The 21661-nt window shown below is 37.7% G+C and overlaps 1 protein-coding gene across 8 annotated transcripts in view; it reads left to right on the forward strand.

The window, feature by feature from the left end:
* Window positions 1-384: 384 nt before the first annotated feature.
* Window positions 385-21661, forward strand: part of LOC106060158 (inositol 1,4,5-trisphosphate receptor type 1-like) — a 204698-nt gene continuing 183421 nt past the window's right edge. For all 8 annotated transcript variants that reach the window (XM_056035575.1, XM_056035572.1, XM_056035573.1 and 5 more), the window contains exon 1: window positions 385-647. The gene's annotated coding sequence lies outside the window, so the exon portion shown is untranslated. The remainder of the gene's footprint in view (window positions 648-21661) is intronic.

Here is a 21661-nt window from a genome sequence, read left to right on the forward strand (position 1 = left end):
GCTCCCTCCATGGCTCACTCGGGCGATCTGCGTGGACGCCTCCCCGATCACACCGTTACAACTTCCAGCAAGCGATACTACACGAGTGGCTTAAGTGAAACGAGGGGCGAGCTCCAGAGAAGTAGGAACGGGATGGCGGGGGGGGGGCGCCACAGAGGTATGCATACTTATACGAATGGGGTGTGGGGGGAGAGGGAAACACGGTACTAGGAGTAGGGGGGGGAGGGCGTTGACAAACAAAAGGTAAAAAAAAATATATGTGTTAAGTGTGTGAGTGTGCGTGGGAGGGGGGAAGAGAAAAAAAAGGGAATGTGGGGGGGGGGGGGGGGCTAATTAACCAAAATTTTGTAATGACGCGTGAGAGCGGGCGCAATTCGTGGCGTGAATAGATGAAATGAACATGGGGTGCCACCGATAGTGATGGGGGGCCATGAAATAATAGCGCTATGTAAGAGAGAGAGAGAGAGAGAGAAGAGTAGAATAAAAAAAAAAAACAGCCACGCAATTGCTGTAATGTACTAGCGGGTTTTTAGACAACGATCTATTCCATCAGTTTGGACTTAAAACTTTTTTTTATGGCATTATATTCACATTGGTTTACTATAACATTCTAGTGTCTTGATAACTGTAGAATTATTGATTTTATGGTGAGTATAACAACACCTTCGATGTTCTTAAATTTACAATTCTTTTCAACCCTGAAACAAAGAAAGTAAACATATCCATTTTTTCTTTTTGTTTTCCACATTTAACTTTATATTTAGAACATTTATCTTGCAGTTAAGTAATGCGGATTCAGCTCCAAAAGTTTTGGTTAAATGATTTCATTTCAATCTGGTACACTATTAACTCTTTCTCTCCTAACTGACGATACCAGCCTTGATTCAACCAGAATGTGGTAAATAATTACGGAGAGAAAGACTTAATGATATAAAATATTATAATCATGGCGTTCTTTAGGTTTGAACCCATTCTAATTAATATTGTAACATTTGGTGGCCAAGGGGTATGACGCTTGACATTCCAAGATCTGTACCGGACTTTTGAGTTTCGCCAATGGTTCCACAACTCAGTTTAATTATTTCTCTTTTATAAGTATTTTTTTTTTAAATATTCTTGATTAACATGGATAGAACAGGGATTTCGTTCTCTTTTATCTCATTTCTCACAGAGTTGTGGTTCTTGTCTAATTTCGCCACGTTGTTACTTGATTCCTCAATCAAGAATCTTTCTGGTGTGTTAACATTTTTTTAGGATCCTAAAAAATTATTTTGTTAATTATCATAATTATAAAACCTTTAAGTCTACCATCTAGGCCCAGTATATGGATTTTTACATTTGTTTAAGTACCGAGAATATATATGTGGAAAGGGAAAACAGTTACAAAATATTTTATACTGACATTTTTTAGATGACGGAATGCAAACAGACATACACATATTGTAAGAGTTGAAGAAAAGACTTTGCCATCTATAGGGCAGAGGATCTAAAGGTCATCTATTTCTGTGGCCTACGGTTAATGAGGCTGGCATGTGGCCAGCACAACGACCAATCCTTTTACTTTTCCCCAACTAATATCAGGTACTCATTAGAGATGGGTGGACTCAGAGACCCCCTTAAAGATCCCGAAACTCAAAATTTAAGTCTTTATCCAGATTCGAACCCATGACTTGAAGGTTAGGAAGCCGAGCGCTTTATCACTCAGCTTCCGCGCATTCACATAAAGTTTGAGGTCTCTCTCTCTCTCTCTCTCTCTCTCTCTCTCTCTCTGTTTCTCTCTCTTACTTTTCATTCTTTCTCCTCTTCTATCGCTCCGTGGCCATATCTTGCCATTTATCAAAACCTACAAAAATATTGCAAGTAGCTCCATTGGAAAAGCCTCTCCACAAATGACATTAACATATCCATGCAACAAGCTGTCTCCACACAAAAGCTGTTTCGTCAACATTTTTTTTGTATTTATCTCATCCTCGTTTTCAGTCTCTTACCCTCGCTACAGCCTCGAATTGAGAGATATCAGCATGTTTCCTTTTTTTTTTTAATTTATGAAAACAACCGACTGCGACAAAGATCCTTACATTTTAAAATCAATGATGTTCATTATTGTCTCATTAGCCACTGTTCTATAAATAAAACCCACACATAACATTTGCTATTTAGATTCTAATAATTCTAAAACGTTAATCAGTTTTACCACAAAGTACAAGTGCTACAGAGGCGGTCTGAAAAAGATAAGATAAGATAAGATCATTTTTATTGGTCTAATCAAATGGAAATGCAATATACCACCTCAGAAAACTAGTAAGTGGATGGACTCTGGACAGAAATTTCAAAAGGGGGGAGGGGGCGTTACCCTCTGTAAGCTTCAAAATAAATGCAGAATCTAAAGTCATGAATATTTATAAGTACTTGAAATTTAGTTTCATACCCTTAAATTTACTAATACGTCATTCTATATCAGGGGTTCTCAACCTGTGGTTCGCGACCCCTTTTGGGGTCGAATGACCATTTGCCAGGGGTCGCCTAAGACCATCGGAAATTTCGGTTTCTCGCCTATTTTTCATTGGAAGTTGTTTTGTTTTTTTGTCATACGATTTCTTAAGTGTTGTAACAAGCACATGTTTTAACGTTGGTGTTGTTTTGTAATTTAAGCACAAATTTATTGTACACTAAGTAAAATTAGATAATGCTTTGCTATGTAAATACATCATGGATGTCAGCTATGTATACATTAAAAATTTGATTATGATTGTATAACTTTAGCAAAATCATATTTAGGCTCTACCTGCGCCTATGAACGAAATAAAGTTTACGTTTGGGGTCGCCGCCTAGTGGGGAATCGTATTAGGGGGTCATCGATTTGAAAAGGTTAAGAACCGCTGTTCTATATGTTGTTCTTGTTGAAATGTTGAAACCCATTGAAAGTTTGATACTCTGTGCATCATCCAGTGGTTTCCCTTTTTTTTCTTCCTTGGGCACCATATAAATTTATAACTAATGTTTTTATAGGCCGATTTCTGAATAGTAGTACAAGCTGACATATTTAAATTCAGAATACATATGCTCGCCTATACTCTGCACCTGTTGTTGTTTTTTTAAGAGCTAACAGTGAAAGATCGTATTATCTAGAATAGAAACCAAAATTAAATAAAACTTTGGCTTGAGTTTTCTACTTTCGTATAAACGTCATAGATATAATATCATCCTTGTCACTATTTTAGACTTGACCCCCAGACTGTAGGACTAGGACTAAAATGTACCTAACTCTGACTTTCAAATGTCTGTTTTGGTTCAACGCGGTGCACGAGTCTAAGTCCTAGGGTTAAATTTAGATGATCTTTAAGCCAAAGAGAATCTCGAGACTTTGTAGACCTTTGAAGAAGAACGGAAAGAAAAAAAAAAGAATAACAGAGAAAAAATAATAATCGGCCACTTCCGTTTAAAATCCGCACGAAAATTGATCGTTTTTATAATTTTTTTTTCTACGTTACAAATATTTGTTGCGGTGGAGTCGGGGGGAGGGTGGATGGATTACATTCAGAGGTAACATTTCAAAAGCTGGGGAACTTTATGTACTAGCAAACCTTTTGATTTTTGATAAGAAATATTTATCTATCTATCTATCTATCTATCTATCTATCTATCTATCTATCTATCTATCTATCTATCTATCTATCTATCTATCTATTTATTTATTTATTTATTTATTTATCTATCTATCTATCTATCTATCTATCTATCTATCTATCTATCTATCTATCTATCTATCTATCTGTCTGTCTGTCTGTCTGTCTGTCTGTCTGTCTGTCTGTCTGTCTGTCTGTCTATCTATCTATTTCTCTTTAACAAAACTCGACCTGGCACTGTCAGAGATTGAATACTCGTTCGTTTCTAACATAATAATAATAATAATAATAATTACAGAAAACGAAAAAAGAAGTTTGAAAACCATGACTCGGATAAGTTACAATGGAATCTTTAATTCAAGCCTAACCCGTGGGATATGGTTCAATCTCTTTTGAGAACCAGTGGGGTGGCAGGGTGATCTAGGAGAAGGTTACCGTGCTGCTATAGGCGCTCAGTAAACATAACCCTGCACGAGTTGGAATTGAATTCGAGCCCCCTTGTTAGGTGGCCAAGCCTGTTGCCAAGCGGTTTCGGTCTCCTCAGCCCCATATCCCAAAAACAACAAATTAGGCCAACCATTGCCAAAAATGTTTTATAATAATATAATAATAAACCTCACAGATAACTTCGAGGCCCTGAATGTACAAACATCGCCATTCAGTGTTTGGTAGGCCCCCTACTGCTGAAGAACTGCTACATAATGCAAAGATATTACAGCGGACATTTTAAACAGAACTTCAGTGAATAGTGTTTCGTTTTAATGACCATAAATACAGGCAGATCCAGAAAAAAAAAAGGATAAAAATTTAAAGTCGATCTGTAAACCTCACAGTCTGTTGCCCAGTAAATGGAGCCACGTGACGTGGGAGGGGTGAAATGAGGTTTCGCAAGAATTTTGAATTCAATTTTATTTATGACATAAATGTGTTTTTTTTTTAAAGTAAATCAATAATGTAATGTATAAGCATTTTACGCTACTGAATAAATTGGATTTGAAACACGGCTGGTATTTTGATAGTGTTTTGAATCAAATCTTAAACCGAGACATATAATTGTATTATTGTATTCTCTGGAAAACTCTGTAAATATTGAGAAAAGAAATTTATTACTGAATAGAGTTCGCGTGTTGAATTCAGGATTCTTGTAATTGCTTCATCATCTAGTCTTCTCTCTCTCTCTCTCCCTCTCTCTCTCTCTCTTTCTCTGTCTCTCTCTCTCTCTGTCTCTCTCTCTATCTATCTTCTCTCTTTCTTTTTTCTTTCTCTCTTTTTCTTTCTTTCTCTCTGTGTCTATTTTATCTCTTTCTCTCTCTCTCTTCTCTCTTTGTTTCTTTCTCTTTCTCTCTTTCTTCTCTCTTGCTTTCTTTCTCTTTCTCTCTCTCTTCTCTCTTTGTTTCTTTCTCTTTCTCTCTTCTCTCTTTCTTTCTTTCTCTTTCTCTCTCCTCTCTTTCTTTCTTTCTCTTTCTCTCTCTCTCTCTCGACTCTCTGTCGTTCTTTCTCTCTCTCTCTTTCTCTTTCTTTCTCTCTTCTGTCTCTGTTATCTCTCTGTCTTTCTTTCTCTATTTTTTTTCTTATTCTCTTCACTGTCGTTCTCTCTCTTTTTTTCTTCTTTCACTCTTCTCTGTCATCTCTGTTTCTCTTTCTCTCTCTAATCCCTCTCCCCTCTCTTTCTCTCTCTAATCCCTCTCCACTCTATCAATTCTCTCCCTTTCTCTTCTCTTTCTAGTCTTTGCGCTAACCAATAACAATTGGTAGTCTTTGCGCGTACCAAAAAACAATTGGTAAAAAAAACAAATAATTTCTATTCACACCAATGTATTATTGCTAGTCTGGATCCATTATAACTTGAATTACATGACTGATCCAAACTAATTGATAAGTATTTATTTATTTATTTTTTTTTTGGTATTGCCCTTTATTATGGAGTGTGTTCAAGAGGAGGAGAACACTGGATCAAAGTGAGGACATGTACAATACAAGCTTACAGACAATGGTGCCTGAAACGAACCCAAATTTTGGATCACGTGACCAAACGTCTAACTACCATGTCGCGATTTTATGGTGAAATTTATAAAAGCGAGGCCCCAAACATCCTCTAGGCATAGCAGCGGGCTGGATTTGAACCTTGGGACCATTGTGACGACGGTTAGTAGCGAATGCCACGCTGCCAGGCAGCAAAACGTAGGAAAACTTCATACATTCACTCGTAAGCTCACCTGTCTATGCAGGTTTTTTTTTTTAATTACAAAAAAAAAATAAAAAAATTAAGATTCTACACTTCTACTGCCAATGTAATTAGCTGCATCTGTCACAGATTTCACCAAAGGATCTCTTCTGTAATATGATAAAACCATTACCTTAAGCATTAAAAGCTGCAAATTCTGATTTTAAAAAAAGAAATGGCATTTATATAGCGAACCTTTCATGGTTTTAGCACTATGTCTAATCTCTATAGTGGACCAATGGGCTGAGGAAGCAGCTGGAAGAGGGGTTTCCGTGCTGCCTTTAGGCGCTCAGCCAACACAACTCTGTTCAAGGCGGGATTCGAACTCGCGCCCCTTTGTTGGGTGGCCATGTCGTAGACAAGCTGGGCCTCTCAGCCAGTCATGCCACTCAAATTTAGTTTTTTGATTTCTGGATATCTGCTTCAAAAAATGATAAACACACTTAACGAAAGCGTGATATGGAGGCACGGTGGCTGAGCGGTAAAGCACTTGGCTTCCGTACAGAAATCGGGATTCGAATCCTGGTGAAGACTGGGATTTCTTATCTCGGGATATTCGGGCGACTATAAATAATTATCTACGTAGGCGCGGTGGTTAAGCGGTAAAGCGCTTGGCTTTCAAACCAAGGTCCGGGTTCGAATCCTGGATTTTTAAATTTCGGAATCGGACTCCACCCAGCTTTAATGGGTACCTGACATTCGTTGGGGAAAAGTAAAGGTGTTGTGCTGGCCAAATGACACCCTGCTCGTTAACCGTAGGCTAAAGAAACAGATGACCTTTACATCATCTGCCCTATAGATCGCAAGGTCTGAAAGGGAAACTTTACTCTTTTTATTTAAGCGTGATAGTGAGCTGGTAGCGTCGTAAGTGTTTTAAATTGAAAATACACGTCTCTAGTCTTTGGATCCTAGATCGTCAGCTCTTTATCATCATTGGATCATGTTACAAGTATCTGGGGACTCTTGCGAATTCCAATTCATAGAACAAAAACGAAATAGACGTAAATACAGTGCTGTGGATTTATTTTCTCAATAGTTCTTCTATACACAGAACTGTTACTCAATGATGTAGAAGTGTTTCCGGCATCTATACCAACAACAATAAAAGTTCTTAGCATGGAATACTGGTTAGGCTCCACATATGGCACCGCCTACTGCTAAGGCCGCTTGTGATAGGCCTTGATCTTGTAGTTGTATAATAGCTGTTTGATTTCGACAGATTACTCAGAAAATGTTAAGAGTTTCTTGTACGGGTCTGTTAGATGCGTTTAAACTATCTGTGAGCAATTAAGAAGATGTGAGCACTAAGTCCAAACCGTTAAATACTTGAATAAAGGTTAATGTAGAAAGGCCACAATCGAGTCTGTAGTAAGATTGTATCCCCTCTGATTCCCAACACATACTGATAAATAATAACATATAATAAACTAAAACCTACTAATCCGTGACGCCGCTAAATGTCGAGTACAAAGTCCGTCATCTATGATGTGTCTCTATACTAAGTGTCTAACAGGTCTCTCTTGTAAAGCGTTGCGGATTTCCACGACGATTAATCCCGTTGCTCTTCCTTGCCGCGCCACAGTACGCTATGACTTTACAATCTTCAATTCGCTCAAAAAATAAAACTGTTATTCTTGCTAGTCAAATCTATGATCTCGAGCTTCATGTTTTTTTTTTAAAGAAACGTAAAGTAGAAAAGTAGAAAAGCTCAAAAGTAGAAAAGCTCATCCTTCAGACCTTGCGATCTACAGGGCAGATGATATAAAGGTCTACTGTTTATATCGTCAAGTGCTAACGAGAATATCGTGTGGCCAGCACAACGACCAACAGCTTTTACTTTCCCCGGGTACCTATCATAGTTGGGTGGACTTAGGAGCGTCCTGAAAATCCCAAAACTTTAAAAATTCCAGTTTTCATCGAGATTTGAGTCCAAGACCCGTCGTTTCGAACGCCAAGTTCTTTACCACTCGGCCACCAATCTCCCTAAGAAGAAAGAACGTATGTGACCTAATTAGCTTCAATGTGCCTTTTTTTTTTCCTTAAAGGCAAGTTCAAATTTGCATCATTGACAAAATCAAATAGGTGACTAAACACAGCCACTTCTATTGAAATCATATGATTTTTTTTCTCTCACCTGAGTAAGCCATACCTTCATAATTAAAAGAAATGTTAGACTCGCAGTAATTAAAACATGAAACGATATCTTCCAAGGTAAATTTTATCTACCTGCAGGGCATTAACTTCAAGCCTTGGTGCTGTCGTAAACTTGTAATACCTAACATATGCTCATGAAGTCTTTTTTATCCCTGCTTCTCAATCTCTTTTGTTTAGCCAAGCCATTCTGAAGAGTTTTGAAAATTTTTAATGTCTTTCAACTGGCATTGTTTGGAAGTTCGTATTTTACTTTTGTAAATGAATTAGGTGGGGCTGGATTGCTGAGTTACTTAAATCTCATTAGCGTGGGACTGTATCTATATAAATATATATATATATATATATATATACAAGGCTAGTCTTCAAGTCCGAAGATTTATGAGGAATGCAGTATTTCCCGTGGCTGCGTAATCCCAGCTGTGACCTACATATTTTGCCTCATCCAGGTCAAGCATAACCATTGTCCTCAGGCGGTCGATTTAGATTTTCTTTTCGCCGTCTGCGTTTGTCCTCGGCAGCGGATTTTCTTTTGGTCTTAAATGTGTATCCCGCGGCCTTGGTGAGTGACCTCCAGCTGTCTCGTTCTGAGGCCGCATGCAACCAGGTTCTCTCTTCTATGTCAGCCAGGAAAGTTGACGCCTAAGTTGGTCTTTGAAGCGTTTCTGTGGGGCGCCTCTGTTACGTCGACCAACTTTTAGCTCACCAAAAAAAGACTGCCTCTGGCATACGTTTGTCTCCCATACGGGATACGTGCCCTGCCCAGCGCAACTGTCGGACGAAAAGAAGTCCCTCTATACTGTCTTTACCGGCGTTCGCAAGGACATCGCTGTTTGTAGTGCGGTCTCGCCACCGTATGTCCATGATGGAGCGCAAGCATCTTTGGTGGAAGCGCTCAATTAGTCTTACATGTTTCTATATATACAAATAAATTAATTACGACGAATCGATACAATAACGGCTTAATTGTTCGATTGATTCATTTGTTGTCATTGACAACGAATAATTGTGCAAAGATTCAACATGAGAATGGGAAGTGGGAGAAATAACGTGTACAAAAAATTCATCCAGACAGAGTTGATATAAGCTTTGTAACAAAAAACAGTCTGATCTGAAAAAAGTTTAATTCATAATTTATAATTTGAGAGTACAGCATCAAGTTCATGTTTATAGGCTAAACAATTTCTTTCATAACTGAAATATTTAGTACATTGTATTTTTTTTTTAAATTGTAAGACTTGGGTAAATGTCTGCATTCCGTTATTTACAAAGATTATAGTAGCTCAATCTGTCTGGTACAAATTCGAATGACAGGCATCTAGATCAAGACTTGGGAGATTGTGTTTAAAATGGTATTGATTAGTCTTTGTTTCGATTATTTTACTCAAAATAACCAAAGAATAAGAGATTTTAATAAAAAATGGAACATTCTTTATTCATCTTATTTCCCTCCCAGCGAGATATATCCTGGTTAAACGAATGTATAAATCTACTTCGAGATTACTAAATTAATACTATAGGTCTGTTTGTCCGGGTTTAGAAGTTATGAATGTAATGTTCCAAAGCCATGTAAGCCATGTAACTATACTAAAAGACAAGCAACTTTAAAGCAGGCTCTATGCTCATATTCCTTGAACAAAATGGCATATAAGCGATTGCATTTTATTTCAGAACAGCAGGACAGATAATCTGTGAAAAGAATTCCAACTGGAATGTTTAAAGATGAAGCTGTTTCTTTACCCCAAATAAAAGTTAAATAAAATCCATATATAGGCTGTGATTTATTTTGTTGGTTGGGTGCGTACTACAAATGACACGTCTATTCTATTTCTGCGCATCTCTTTGATGTAAAATTAGATCTCCGTTTTTCGTTTATAGCAAAGTCTTTTGTCCAGATGTGGATGTGTCCATTCTCTTGTACTTAGCGAGTTCAGAGTAATTGACCTTGAGATAAACACACATATACTGACATATATATAGGCCTATACACTTTTCAATGTAGATAGAGCCATCTCTTCGAAGTAATGCTAGCGTAGTTGCGGTTGATTACAATTTTCAAGATTTTCAAGATCTTGACTATCTGGGACTATCAGGGAAGGGATTTTTATGAATAACAAGCAAATTTTTCTCACCGGATCCAATCAATGCCAAGAGTTATCAGTGAGCCCAAAATAGTCTGCTGGGATTTATGCACATTTACTTTTTAGCATAGCAATAAGGATTTTCACTAGCGCTAAGCAAAGATCTCCGCTATCGTTTAGCAAAGATGTCTACTAAAGCTTAGAACATTTTCACTAGAGCTTAGCAGTTTAGCATGTATATGGTACTGTTAATAGCAAGGATTACCGCCAGTGTTTAGTAAAGAAAATGATTGAAGTTTAATTATTCTAAAAGTGCTTTCTCTTTTATGTAAAGTCACAATATTGGAACCTAATTTCACCATCCTAAAGTAAACGGAACGGTCATCTCGTCCCGGATTCCGTAAAAGCTTTTTCGTTAACGAATTTCAAACTTTAAATTAAAAGGCTAAAAAAAAAATGAGTTAACAATTTACCTGTGAGAAACTAATTATCAATTTAATTATTACATTTCCACTTCTTCTCTTTTTAATTTTCCTCTCTTCAGTGCCAAGCTTTTTTTTTTTGAGGTATGTGTTACACTCTTCCTTCTTTTTAAAAGAGGAGACATCTAATGTCGGCTATTCTGATCCGGGCACCGCTTAAGAGCGCCGTCTGCCGGCTAATTAGAAGCTGTTTAGTTCGAAGATTTAATGCTCAGGAAGCAGGCGCGATGATGAAAGACATTCTACCTTTTGACAAGAAAATGCCTGGCTAGAAACAAGTTGCAAAGTCAGACCTTGTAGGTCGACCTTCTCCTGGTGTTATACAATGACCTAAATGTATGACCTATATTACAATGTTACGTTCCAGATTCCCTGTTATAAGACATATAACTATAACTTTGGTTAATTATGTAATTAGGTCACCGAGATACTTCTTAATCGCGTCTTTCTCTTTAAACACATTCATGTCCTCTTCGTTTGCATTTTGATTTCTTTAACCCTTTCGACCCGTGTGGTAGTTTAGCTTCTTAAACACTAGCATTGTAAATCCATGTTTTTGTATACTCATTGTATAAAGCCAGTGGCGTAACTAAGGGGGGGGGGAGGGGGGGGGGGAGAAATTTAAAATCCCCCCGGGCCCCCACCTAGGGGGGGCCCCCAAATGGGTGTCCGAAATTTATTTGTAAATACATAAATTAATATATTTGATTGACAAATAGTGTCAACGGGTGTCTTTTTTTTCAACATTTATGGATTAAAAATTTATCACAAAGACTAAACCTAGATCTAGGTCTATCAGTACGTTGACTTTGTTGACATTTTAAAAATATTTTTTCCCACAGAGATTAAAGTTTTTTTTAAAGTTAGTTTTACATTTTAAACTTTGTTGCCACGAATAAAACTGCATGATAAACAGCGAATTCCAGGTATCTTGTTACCTTTACTAATAATAGATCTAAATGGCGAGTATTTTATGGCTACACTAATTAACCTTGAAGCAAAATTTACAGAATCGAGTATAACAGATCCAAAAGTTATTCTTAATAATGCAAGAATAGTCCATTATTCGGGTTTGGCGTCTATAATTTCAGAATTAAACTTCACACTCGAGTTATTACCCCTCTATTCATCTTTCATCAATCCAATGGAAACTCTATTTTTATTTCCATCTAATCCTTTTGCTTTCGCACAAAACATAAACAACAAACAATAACGTAATATCATATAATATTAGCACATCCTTCCTTTTGAAGTTATTATCACATCCTTCCTTTTAAAGTTCTTAAGAGTGATATCTACCATTTGGGGGCCCTATGCAAAACTGATCGCGCGGGGCCTAGTCTGGGTAGGGATGAGCATAATGTCAATATTATTTTTTCTGAATTAGAAAATAGGCCTACTTTCGTCTTTGCAATAAATTTTTATCAAATGAAAGCTCGCAATGCCACTTTTTATTTATTGGCACCCCAAAATGTCAATTTCGTCTATTCTTAAGGAGATTTGAATAAATTTAAAAAAAGTTCAGGACTTTATCGTATATTTTGCCTTTTCATGAGATTTCCTGGAGGCCCTGGAAAATCAGGAGGTCACGAAAACCCTGTTATTTTATATACGTTATAATGGTTTAATTTAATAATGTACACTTAGAATTAGCGCGTGTCCTATGAAAGCGCGGGGCCCACTGAGACCGCATAGGCTGCAGTGGCCTAAGGCCGGCCCTGTCTAGTAGGAACTTCAACAATTCGTCCACTTCTGGTTGTCTTGACTGGCACAACAAGTTCTCTAGACGTTGGTGTATAACTGTCTGTTTCGTTTGTTCCAACAGTTTGCAGTTCATTGTCTCCATCGGTATCATAAGTACCCAGAGATGTCTTCATCGAAACTCTTATTCAAAAAGCGTTGATTTCTTCTGTATGTTTTTCCGTTTGTCTTTATGATGTAAGATCTAGGTGCTGAATTTTTTTTTATGACAACTTCTTTCTGCCATGTTTGACCTAGACGAACTCTGCGACAGAATAATCTTTAGGTAGTCTTGCTTTTGCATAGTATTTCACTTTGCTTTTCATCTGTCGTTCGTTGAGTAATGTCTCTGCATTTTCAGCTACCGATGGTTTCAATAGTTTAGGATCAGTTCGAATGATTCCCTGAGTCTTCTACTCGTCAGCAGTTGTGATTGTGAATACGGCAGTCCACTTATCGGAGTATTTCTATACTCGAGCATAACGAGATATGGATCTTTCCCACTTTTGTATGCTCTGAATCCTTTTGCTTGCGCACAAAACATAAACAACCAACAATGACGTAGTACCATATAATATTAGGACAGAATCTTCTTCATGCAGTGGAAAATTAAGAATTTTTTGCCTATCTTGAATTCTGGTCAAAGCTCTTGCTCCCAAATAATATAGTTCGGAAGAAACTACAAAAGTCTGGACTGCATATATGGAAAGCTGCTAAAGAAATTAGTACCCTTTCATGCTTTCTGCAAAATGATGAGAAACTGACAAAAACCCAATCCATCAAAAAAGCAAAAGAAGGTAGTGAATACTATGGATTCCCTGTAGTCCCTGTGGGAAGCGTGGTCGAGAGGCTAAGTGCGCTTGAACTTGGCTTGTCTTGGCTACCTAGAAGGGGACTCGAGGTTCGACACCCGACTCGGGCAGAGTTGCGTTTACTAAAGGCAGAACGGAAAACCAACTCCTAGATTGGACCAAAGCGCTCTGAGCATGCTATAAGCATGAAAGTAACGCTATATAAACGCTATAGAAAAAAGAAAAGACTTGAGGGGAAGTTGAGTTCTAATGTAGGACTGTCAATAGAACTGCAATTCAAACGTGTTGCGACAGAAGTGCTGGACAGATTTCATATGGAGATGAAGGGCAGATTCCAAAGGCTGGAAAGAAAATTGATACCTTTGGGTTTCTTCTTTCTTTCTTGAACCAAGACACCTGTTAGATGAAGACCCGCTTATGACAAACTGTGCTACTTTTCCTGTTTGTATGATGTCATTGATGCACGAGCACTTTTCATCAACAAACCAGTAATACAATCACCAATAGACATATTGAGGAAACAGGATTCATATGGTAATTACGTGTGCTCAAACTTTGCAACCTCCTCCGAATACTGCTAACTCAGGCCACTTCCATTACGTCATGTGAGAGATCATTCTCAAAGCTCAAGTTCATCAAAAGCTATCTCAGGAGCACAATGACACAAGAAAGGCTTATCATGGCTTTAATGTCAGTGAAGTCACAAATACTAGAAAGTATCGATGTAGTTGATGTTATAGATGTCTTTGCTGCACAGAATGCACGACGTGAAGCGATATCAATTGAGATTTGTCACTTGTGCATTATTTAACTAATAAGCAAAGCTTTTATTCATTAAAATAGTCTTGATTACTTTTTGTTAAGTTTACTGATATACTGAACCAATTTGATTTGGGGCTTATATATTTTTGCGTACATTATTCCATGTCATATGTCGAATGTCAAAATGCAAGGGGCCCCCAAAGAGGTCAATCCCCCCGGGCCCCCAAATCCCTAGTTACGCCCCTGTATAAAGCTCAGCACTTTAAGGGTTAAGAGCAGGTCTACATTCTTTAAAGCAACAACATTCAGTAATAGAGAAAAAGAAAGAAAAAAAGTGATTTGAAGAAATGTAGGAGCGTATTAAGAAAAAAATTTAATGTGGAAGATTGTATGAGATTTTGAGACTAAAAAAAATGGTTAAATGTCAATGTCAAGAAGGATAAATGGGAATAAAAAAAGGTATAGCTAGAGTGGGGAGGAAGGGGGTCCACATTTGAAAATCCCCCCAAATGAGTCCTCGAAATTTGTTTTCACATTTTATATTACGTCATAATCTCATGTCATGATGTCGAATGTCAAAATGCAGGGACCCCCTAAAGAGGTCAAGTCCACCGGGCCCCTGAATCTCTAGCTACGCCCCTGAAATCCCTATTTCCAATAGTCGATATTGCTACACTCTAATCTCCTTTTTTTGAATAATAATTTATTGGGCCGGAACTGTTTTTTTTTTAAATGTATTTATATGTGATTTTCATGCCCCAGATGACTTTTTAAAATGATTCCACCCAGCTCTAATGGGTACCTGACATTAGTTTGGGAAAAGTAAAGGCGGTTGGTCCTTGTGCTGGCCACATGACACCCTCGTTAACGGTGGTCTACAGAAGAAGGTGGCCTTTACACCATCTACCCCTAAAAGATCGCAAGGTCTGAAATGGGATACTTTAGTACTACTTATAATATCAGTTCTAATTATTTACTATACGTTGTATAATAATAATAATAATCATTATAGCCAACCATTCACTAAATTTATTTTGCGTTGTCCACTCTGTTCTGTCAGTTTGCAGCGTTATGTATAAAAAGACGGTGCGTTCTCAATAGAACCTTGTCCCTGGAGACGACAGTGGCTTATGTTTGGCACATCATGTCTTTCTGTTCTCTAGAGTTGCCATGACAATGTCTAATGTCTATTCTCATGGCTTCTGTTACTAATTCCTAGCGTTAGCTGTAACATTGTTTTACTCTTAGTCTAAGCACAAAGGCGTCAAGCTCTACTCTCTCTAAAGAGTACATCCAAGTTGTTGTTTTTTTATTACATTTATTTACGTAAAACCTATTTTAAGTTTAATCAAATAAGTTATACATTTAAAATATATTCACCTTTACTCGTTTACATACATATCTGGCAGTGTATGTAACCACATTACATTCATAATTTAATCTGGCTATACACCGTCCGAGAATCAATCTTGTTAATTAGGTCCCTAAGTATTTTACATTATGTCTATAACACTTATAGGAAACCAAATTAAAATCTAAGTTTAGTGTAAAACTAAGCCTCGATTAGATTTGTTGACTAACCAATAATTCTCCTGTGATCCATAGTCTAGTGATTAGTCTAAAGAAAGTAGGAACTTCGTTTTTTTGGGTGCACCGATGGGGAACTGCTGTTTTGTGCTGATTTCTTGGGAACGTATTTTGTAGCTGGAACCAATCGGACAATCTAAACTATCAGGAACAATGAACAATTTCTGAACAATTTTCACCTTACTCTTGTGGACGTCCAGAACAGTTTCCTCGTATTGTGTTTTCTAGCTTTGTAATATCTCATAGAAAATATTTCTTAAACAAAAACAATAACAACACGAAAAAAAAAGATTATCGACTTGTGAATGACTTAACGTGTAGTTGCTAATGATTTAATTGAAACTTTCAAGTAATTTAAAAGGTATTAATAATCATGTTTTTTTTTTGTTCCAATTCTTTCTTCGTATTACACGAGACGCTCTTGTTTACCAGCAAATTAAACAAAAAAAAGAGTTTCTCTGATTTAGTAGTAAAGAGGCTACTACATATACAAAAGGCTACTACATATACAAGAGGCTACTACATATACAAGAGGCAACTACATATACAAGAGGCAACTACATTTACAAGAGGCTACTACATATACAAGAGGCTACTACATATACTTAAGCTCTGTTGGTTCGAACCCGAGTAAAGACCCACACTAGTGGTAAAGAATTCACTCAACTTAAAATAAGCAATCGAATATACTTGAAGGCTTGCAAAGACAGATTGACTGCAGAGGCGTAATGATGGGTGGGATGGGCAACGATGGCGTCATGCCCCACGTGCCAGTCTCAGAAGGGCACCACAAGCAGAGGGGCGCAAAAAAAAAATTAAAGACAAATACCATTTTCTGGATATTTTCATTTTTTCTAAAAAAAAATTTTTAACTAACAAGTATTTTCACATAGATCTAATTACTTATTTCGTTACTTGATCTGTTTTATGAATTACTATTATACTAATTTTACTTCTAATTGAGATATCCACTCATGTTAAATATGTTTATATCACAATTTATAAATAGGCATAGAGATATACAAGCGGGCTTTCGCTGTATAAAGTTGCTTTTAGTAGTAACAAATATGAATATAGATGTACAGTATGTAAATATAACAGAGTTTAAATAAAAATTTTAGGTATTTAATTAAATTTTTTTTTCGCTAGTTAAATCTAGAATCGATTTAATTTTCACTTTAGAATAATGTAAGTATTCCTTCAGCGTTCTTTGCGTTACAGACCTATGACGTGGCAGGGAGCTATTGGTCTGCACCGACCACGGGTTGCCATGTCACAGCTCAGCGTTCAGGCCTACTGTGATGTGATGGTCTCGATAGCACAAGACCAGGCAGCCATCCAAAGTATTTAGCTGGTGAACAGTAGATCCAGACCATGCCATTGCATATTTCATTTAAGGCCAGTCTAGGACGAGTGTCTCGATTGGGTTGAGCCAAAGTTGAGCTGATTTTTGGCCCAGTGTCAGAGGCTCTGCGTTGCTCATGTGTTCAGTTCAAGGGAATATAGGTCACGTGTTCGGAGTATCTGGGAATAGAGGAATGTAGCAAGACGCGAAACATAAAGTCTAAATTGTATGCATTTGATTTCTTCCAGACTCATTATTAAGACAACATTTGGTGTCAGAGATGGTATTCATGAAATTTATCTCATAAAACATCTCAGTATAGATAGAGCGTACTGGTTTATGGTATTATTGCCACTCTCGGATTTCTTACTGTTTCTTTTTCTTTTTATTTATTTATTTATTATTAATTTTGTACGTTCATTAGGAAATGATTAATTTTATTGCAAGACGGCTGGAGATAGCATTGGGCAGGATTCGAACCCGGGACCAAAGGGAGGACTTCCGAAGCGCTGAAAACATTGTCATTATAAGTTATATATTTTTTTAACTCAAATTTCACTGTTAATTTAATCATATTTGAAGTATTTTTAAAAAATTACTTGAGTATTTTCAGAAGCGCGAAATCACTTGAAAATAGATTATAAGTTATGCATGTAAATATCCTTAAACCCTTTTTAAAGCATTTTTTTGCCTAAATATTTTTTTAGTATAATTGAAAAGTAACAACCTGTGGTCAGATTACTGACAGTGAAATATTTATTCAATTAATTTATTAATATGTTTTAAGTTAAGGTTTATAGGTAGAAAGAAGGACCGCCTTAGAGTTTTTGAGTATCATGAACTCCCTTTTTGTCGTCAGATCTCTTCTCAATTATACTCTTGCCGTGTAAATCTTGTGAAAAACTAGTTGGCGTTCTTACCAAGTGATATTTAGGGTTTGGCTATATATGCTGTGACTTTAGGGTTGTAAGCATGTGTGCAGGGACCCCCCTGGGTTATAAGTATGTATGCTGTGACCTCTGTGCTGTAGGTATGTATGCTTTGACCTCACGGCTGTAAGATTGTATGCTGTTACCTCAAGTTAGTAAGTATTTGGGATCTTATTAAGACATTCCATTGAGCTGTATCTAGATGCTAAATCTATGATTTTGTGAAAAAAAAAAAAGTTCGTCTGTGTATCGTGCCATGTTTAGATGATATCGCCTCTCCAAAAGTGACAAGTTACCACACTCAGAGAAGTGACATGTTATCACACTCAGAGAAGTGACATGTTACGAGCGCACTCTCTGATAATGTCACAACGCTGGAATGTCTACTCACTTTCATTCCTGCAGTGTTTTTTTTTTTAACTTTCACTCATTCAGAAAGACAAAAATCGACAAGGCTCTGACCCCATCCGTCTTCCCTCTTTACACACTACCTCTCCTATGTCCCTACCACTCTCCCACTCTCCTCCCCCCCCCCCCAAAAAAGGTTTTGTTTATACTGTGCTGAAAAAAAAAATGTTCAGATGCTGCTCTTTTTTCTTTTTTTGTTCCGCCTGTCATGAGTGCTTATGTGTGGGCGTGTGCGTGTTGGAGTGTCTGAGCGATATGTGAGTGAGTGTGTGTGTGTGTGTGGTGGGTGTGCTCCCTGATAGTGGTACTAAAATGATTTCTTCTATATTGATATCTACATTGGCACATCATACACATCGTTGTGGCGTGAGTTGGGGGGGGGGAGGGCACATGGACATTGCCCGCTATGATACGTTTAATTGAACGATTGTGACAAATGTCTTGGAGCGCGAAGGGCGCTGTTTAGAGATCAGAAATCTGCCAGAATAAAAGCGATTTTCTTTTTTTTTTCTGTCCAAAAAAGGGGGTGGGGGAGAGTGACTTAAGAAAAGTATGGTGCGTTGTTTTTTTTTTTTTGGCGTAGATTGATTCTGGTGAAGCGGTAAAATGGCAGGGCCGTTACGACACACCAAGGAAAACACTTGGAAAGTTAAAGGGAATAGAAAAGTGTAATGTTGGCATCAATGAGACTGTCTGGAGACTAAAAATCATGTATTCATACGCGCTCATCCGAAACTCTGACTCTTCGTTTGTGTGTGTGTGTGTATGTGCGTGTGTGTTGTGTGTAATGCTTGCAAGAGTGTGCGTGTGCGTGAGTGTGTTGTGTTTATGTACATGTATGTGTGTGTATATGGAAGGGCTACCTTTCTGTCCAAGAATGAATGATGTACGTTTAGTGGCTATGGACGTTTCCTTAACACAGTCTATAAAACAAAATATTGCTATTTTTCATGGGCGCGCCAGTTTTTATTACAAGTCATTAAGATGGAGTTGGCAGTTAGTCTTTGTGTGAGGTTTAGAGTGGGCAATTAGTCTTTTGTTAGGTTTCGAGATGGCACTTGGCAGTTAGTCTTTGTGTGAGGTTTAGAGTGGGCAATTAGTCTTTTGTTAGGTTTCGAGATGGCACTTGGCAGTTAGTCTTTGTGTGAGGTTTAGAGTGGGCAATTAGTCTTTTGTTAGGTTTCGAGATGGCACTAGGCAGTTAGTCTTTGTGTGAGGTTTAGAGTGGGCAGTTAGTCTTTTGTTAGGTTTCGAAATGGCACTTGGCAGTTAGTCTTTTGTTAGGTTTAGAGTTGGCAGTTAGTCTTTTGTTAGGTTTCGAGATGGCACTTGGCAGTTAGTCTTTTGTTAGGTTTAGAGTTGGCAGTTAGTCTTTTGTTAGGTTTCGAGATGGCACTTGGCAGTTAGTCTTTTGTTAGGTTTTGAGTTGGCAGTTAGTCTTTTGTTAGGTTTCGAGATGGCACTTGGCAGTTAGTCTTTTGTTAGGTTTAGAGTTGGCAGTTAGTCTATTGTTAGGTCGACAGTAGGAAGTTATAATTTGTGTTAGTTTTGGAGTTGGCAGTTAGTCTTTTGCTAGGTTTAGAGTAGGCAGTTAGTCTTTTGTTAGTTTTAAGGTAGGGAGTGGGCGAATTGTATTAGGTTTAGAGTTGGCAGTCTTTTTCATAGGTTTAGAGCAGGAGAGTTGGCAGTTAGTCTTTGGGCTAGTATTTAAGGTAGGAGTTAGTCTTTGGACTAGATCTAGAGTTAGGATTCATTCTTTGGACTATGGTTTGGGCAATAAGCTAGTCTTAATGTTAGTGCTGTTGTAAGATTGACTCACAGTATGGGCTAGAAGAGATTAAAGTGAATGCTAGAGACTGGCTTAATGTTCAGATTGGAAATGTTTTTTTTGTACAAACAATGATGTTAAATGAAGATACTTGTAATATGATTTCTCTATTGTTTTGGAACCTGAATGTCACTCAGTTCTAACTATTCTACTTCGCTTGTTACACGTGTTGATGAGTGTATTCAAGCATTCTTTCGTTCTGAGATTTCTTTTGATGTGCACTCGTTTCATTTTCTCACCTTTTCTTAATGACTCTCAATCGTTTAAGTTTTTTTTTCTTCCTTACCTCTCCTTCTCTCTCTCTCTCTCTCTCTCTCTCTCTCTCTCACACACACACACACACACATATCTATGTATATAACACACACACACAAATTCTCCGTTTCCCACTGTATCCAAAGCCAAACAAAAAGGCTGTAGCAGGTTTTTGAAAATAGATCGATTGCTAGTCCGATATATGCCGTTGTTTTCTCCCCCACATCATGCTGTTGATATTATGAAAGGAGGGGAGTGGGGGGGGGGCAGTCGAGCTATTAATTGTAATTATGTTTACGTTAAAAATAATCTCATTACCACCTTCATTAGTGCCGGTTCATTATGTGGTTAAAGTATGGATAGTCGTGGGAATAGCATTGACTGGGCTGTTGACTAGACTATATATACATTTATTTTTTGGAAAAGGTGGATGGGGATGGATATGATTGTACTGTTTGGAAATATGTTTGACTGGACTGCTGTGCGGATATCATTGTTGGGATATAAATTTGAATTATTTTAGGGATATAATTGTGCTGACATGCTATAGGGATACTTTTTTGACGTTCTGTGGGGATATATTTTTTAAAATTTATGTTAGGGATATATATCTGCTTACATAGTGTAAGAATATAATTTTATTGAAGTGCTTTAGGGAAAATACAGTACTGAAGTGAAGGATAATCTCGCCCATCACGGACTCAACGTGGCCGAGTGAAGGAAACATCTTTGAAGTTGAACGTGAAATAGTTTAAAAAACGAAGAGTGAAACTGACCACTGGTCAATTATTTCATGATCTGGACACCTAGCGAGCTGAAATACATTTGGTCACCAAGATTTTGAGAAGAGATTCACCGAAGTGTCAAACGAAATGTTCTTGCTTGTCCGCTGTGTTGTCGAGGAAACCGCCAAACTTATAATGGCAGTCCGCCAAAGCTATTATCAGTAGATATAGTGACGCCACTGGGTAGATGTAGGGTTTCACTTCTCTATGTGAACGGGCAGATGATGCTTACATGTGATCCACTCTCGACCACCGAGGAACTATCAAGCGAGTTGGGGTACAGGAGTGTCTGGTTGAATCTTCACCAATGGAAGGAATCCTTCACAGTGACCCTATGGTCTCTTGCTGCCCGACCATGCTGTGTGCTGCATACACTACAGCTTCGATGCCTGCACTTAAAATTTATAGCGTTAAAAAGGTTCATACAACAGAAGCATTTTAATCTGATGGGCATTTTCACCTATTATTAGTCTTTTGGACCTTTGGGGTACCACACAAGATCTGTTGACCAGAGAACCATTCCTCTCTTTAGCCTTGTATACAATCTCTTTCCTTGGCAGGTCCGTCCATTCTTTTATGTTGTCTTCCCATCGCTTTCTATATCTGCCTCTTCTTTTTCCTGGTACTATTTCCTGAAGGAAGGTCT

The sequence above is a fragment of the Biomphalaria glabrata genome, chromosome 7 (genome assembly GCF_947242115.1).
Source record: "Biomphalaria glabrata chromosome 7, xgBioGlab47.1, whole genome shotgun sequence".
NCBI classification, from domain to species: domain Eukaryota; kingdom Metazoa; phylum Mollusca; class Gastropoda; family Planorbidae; genus Biomphalaria; species Biomphalaria glabrata.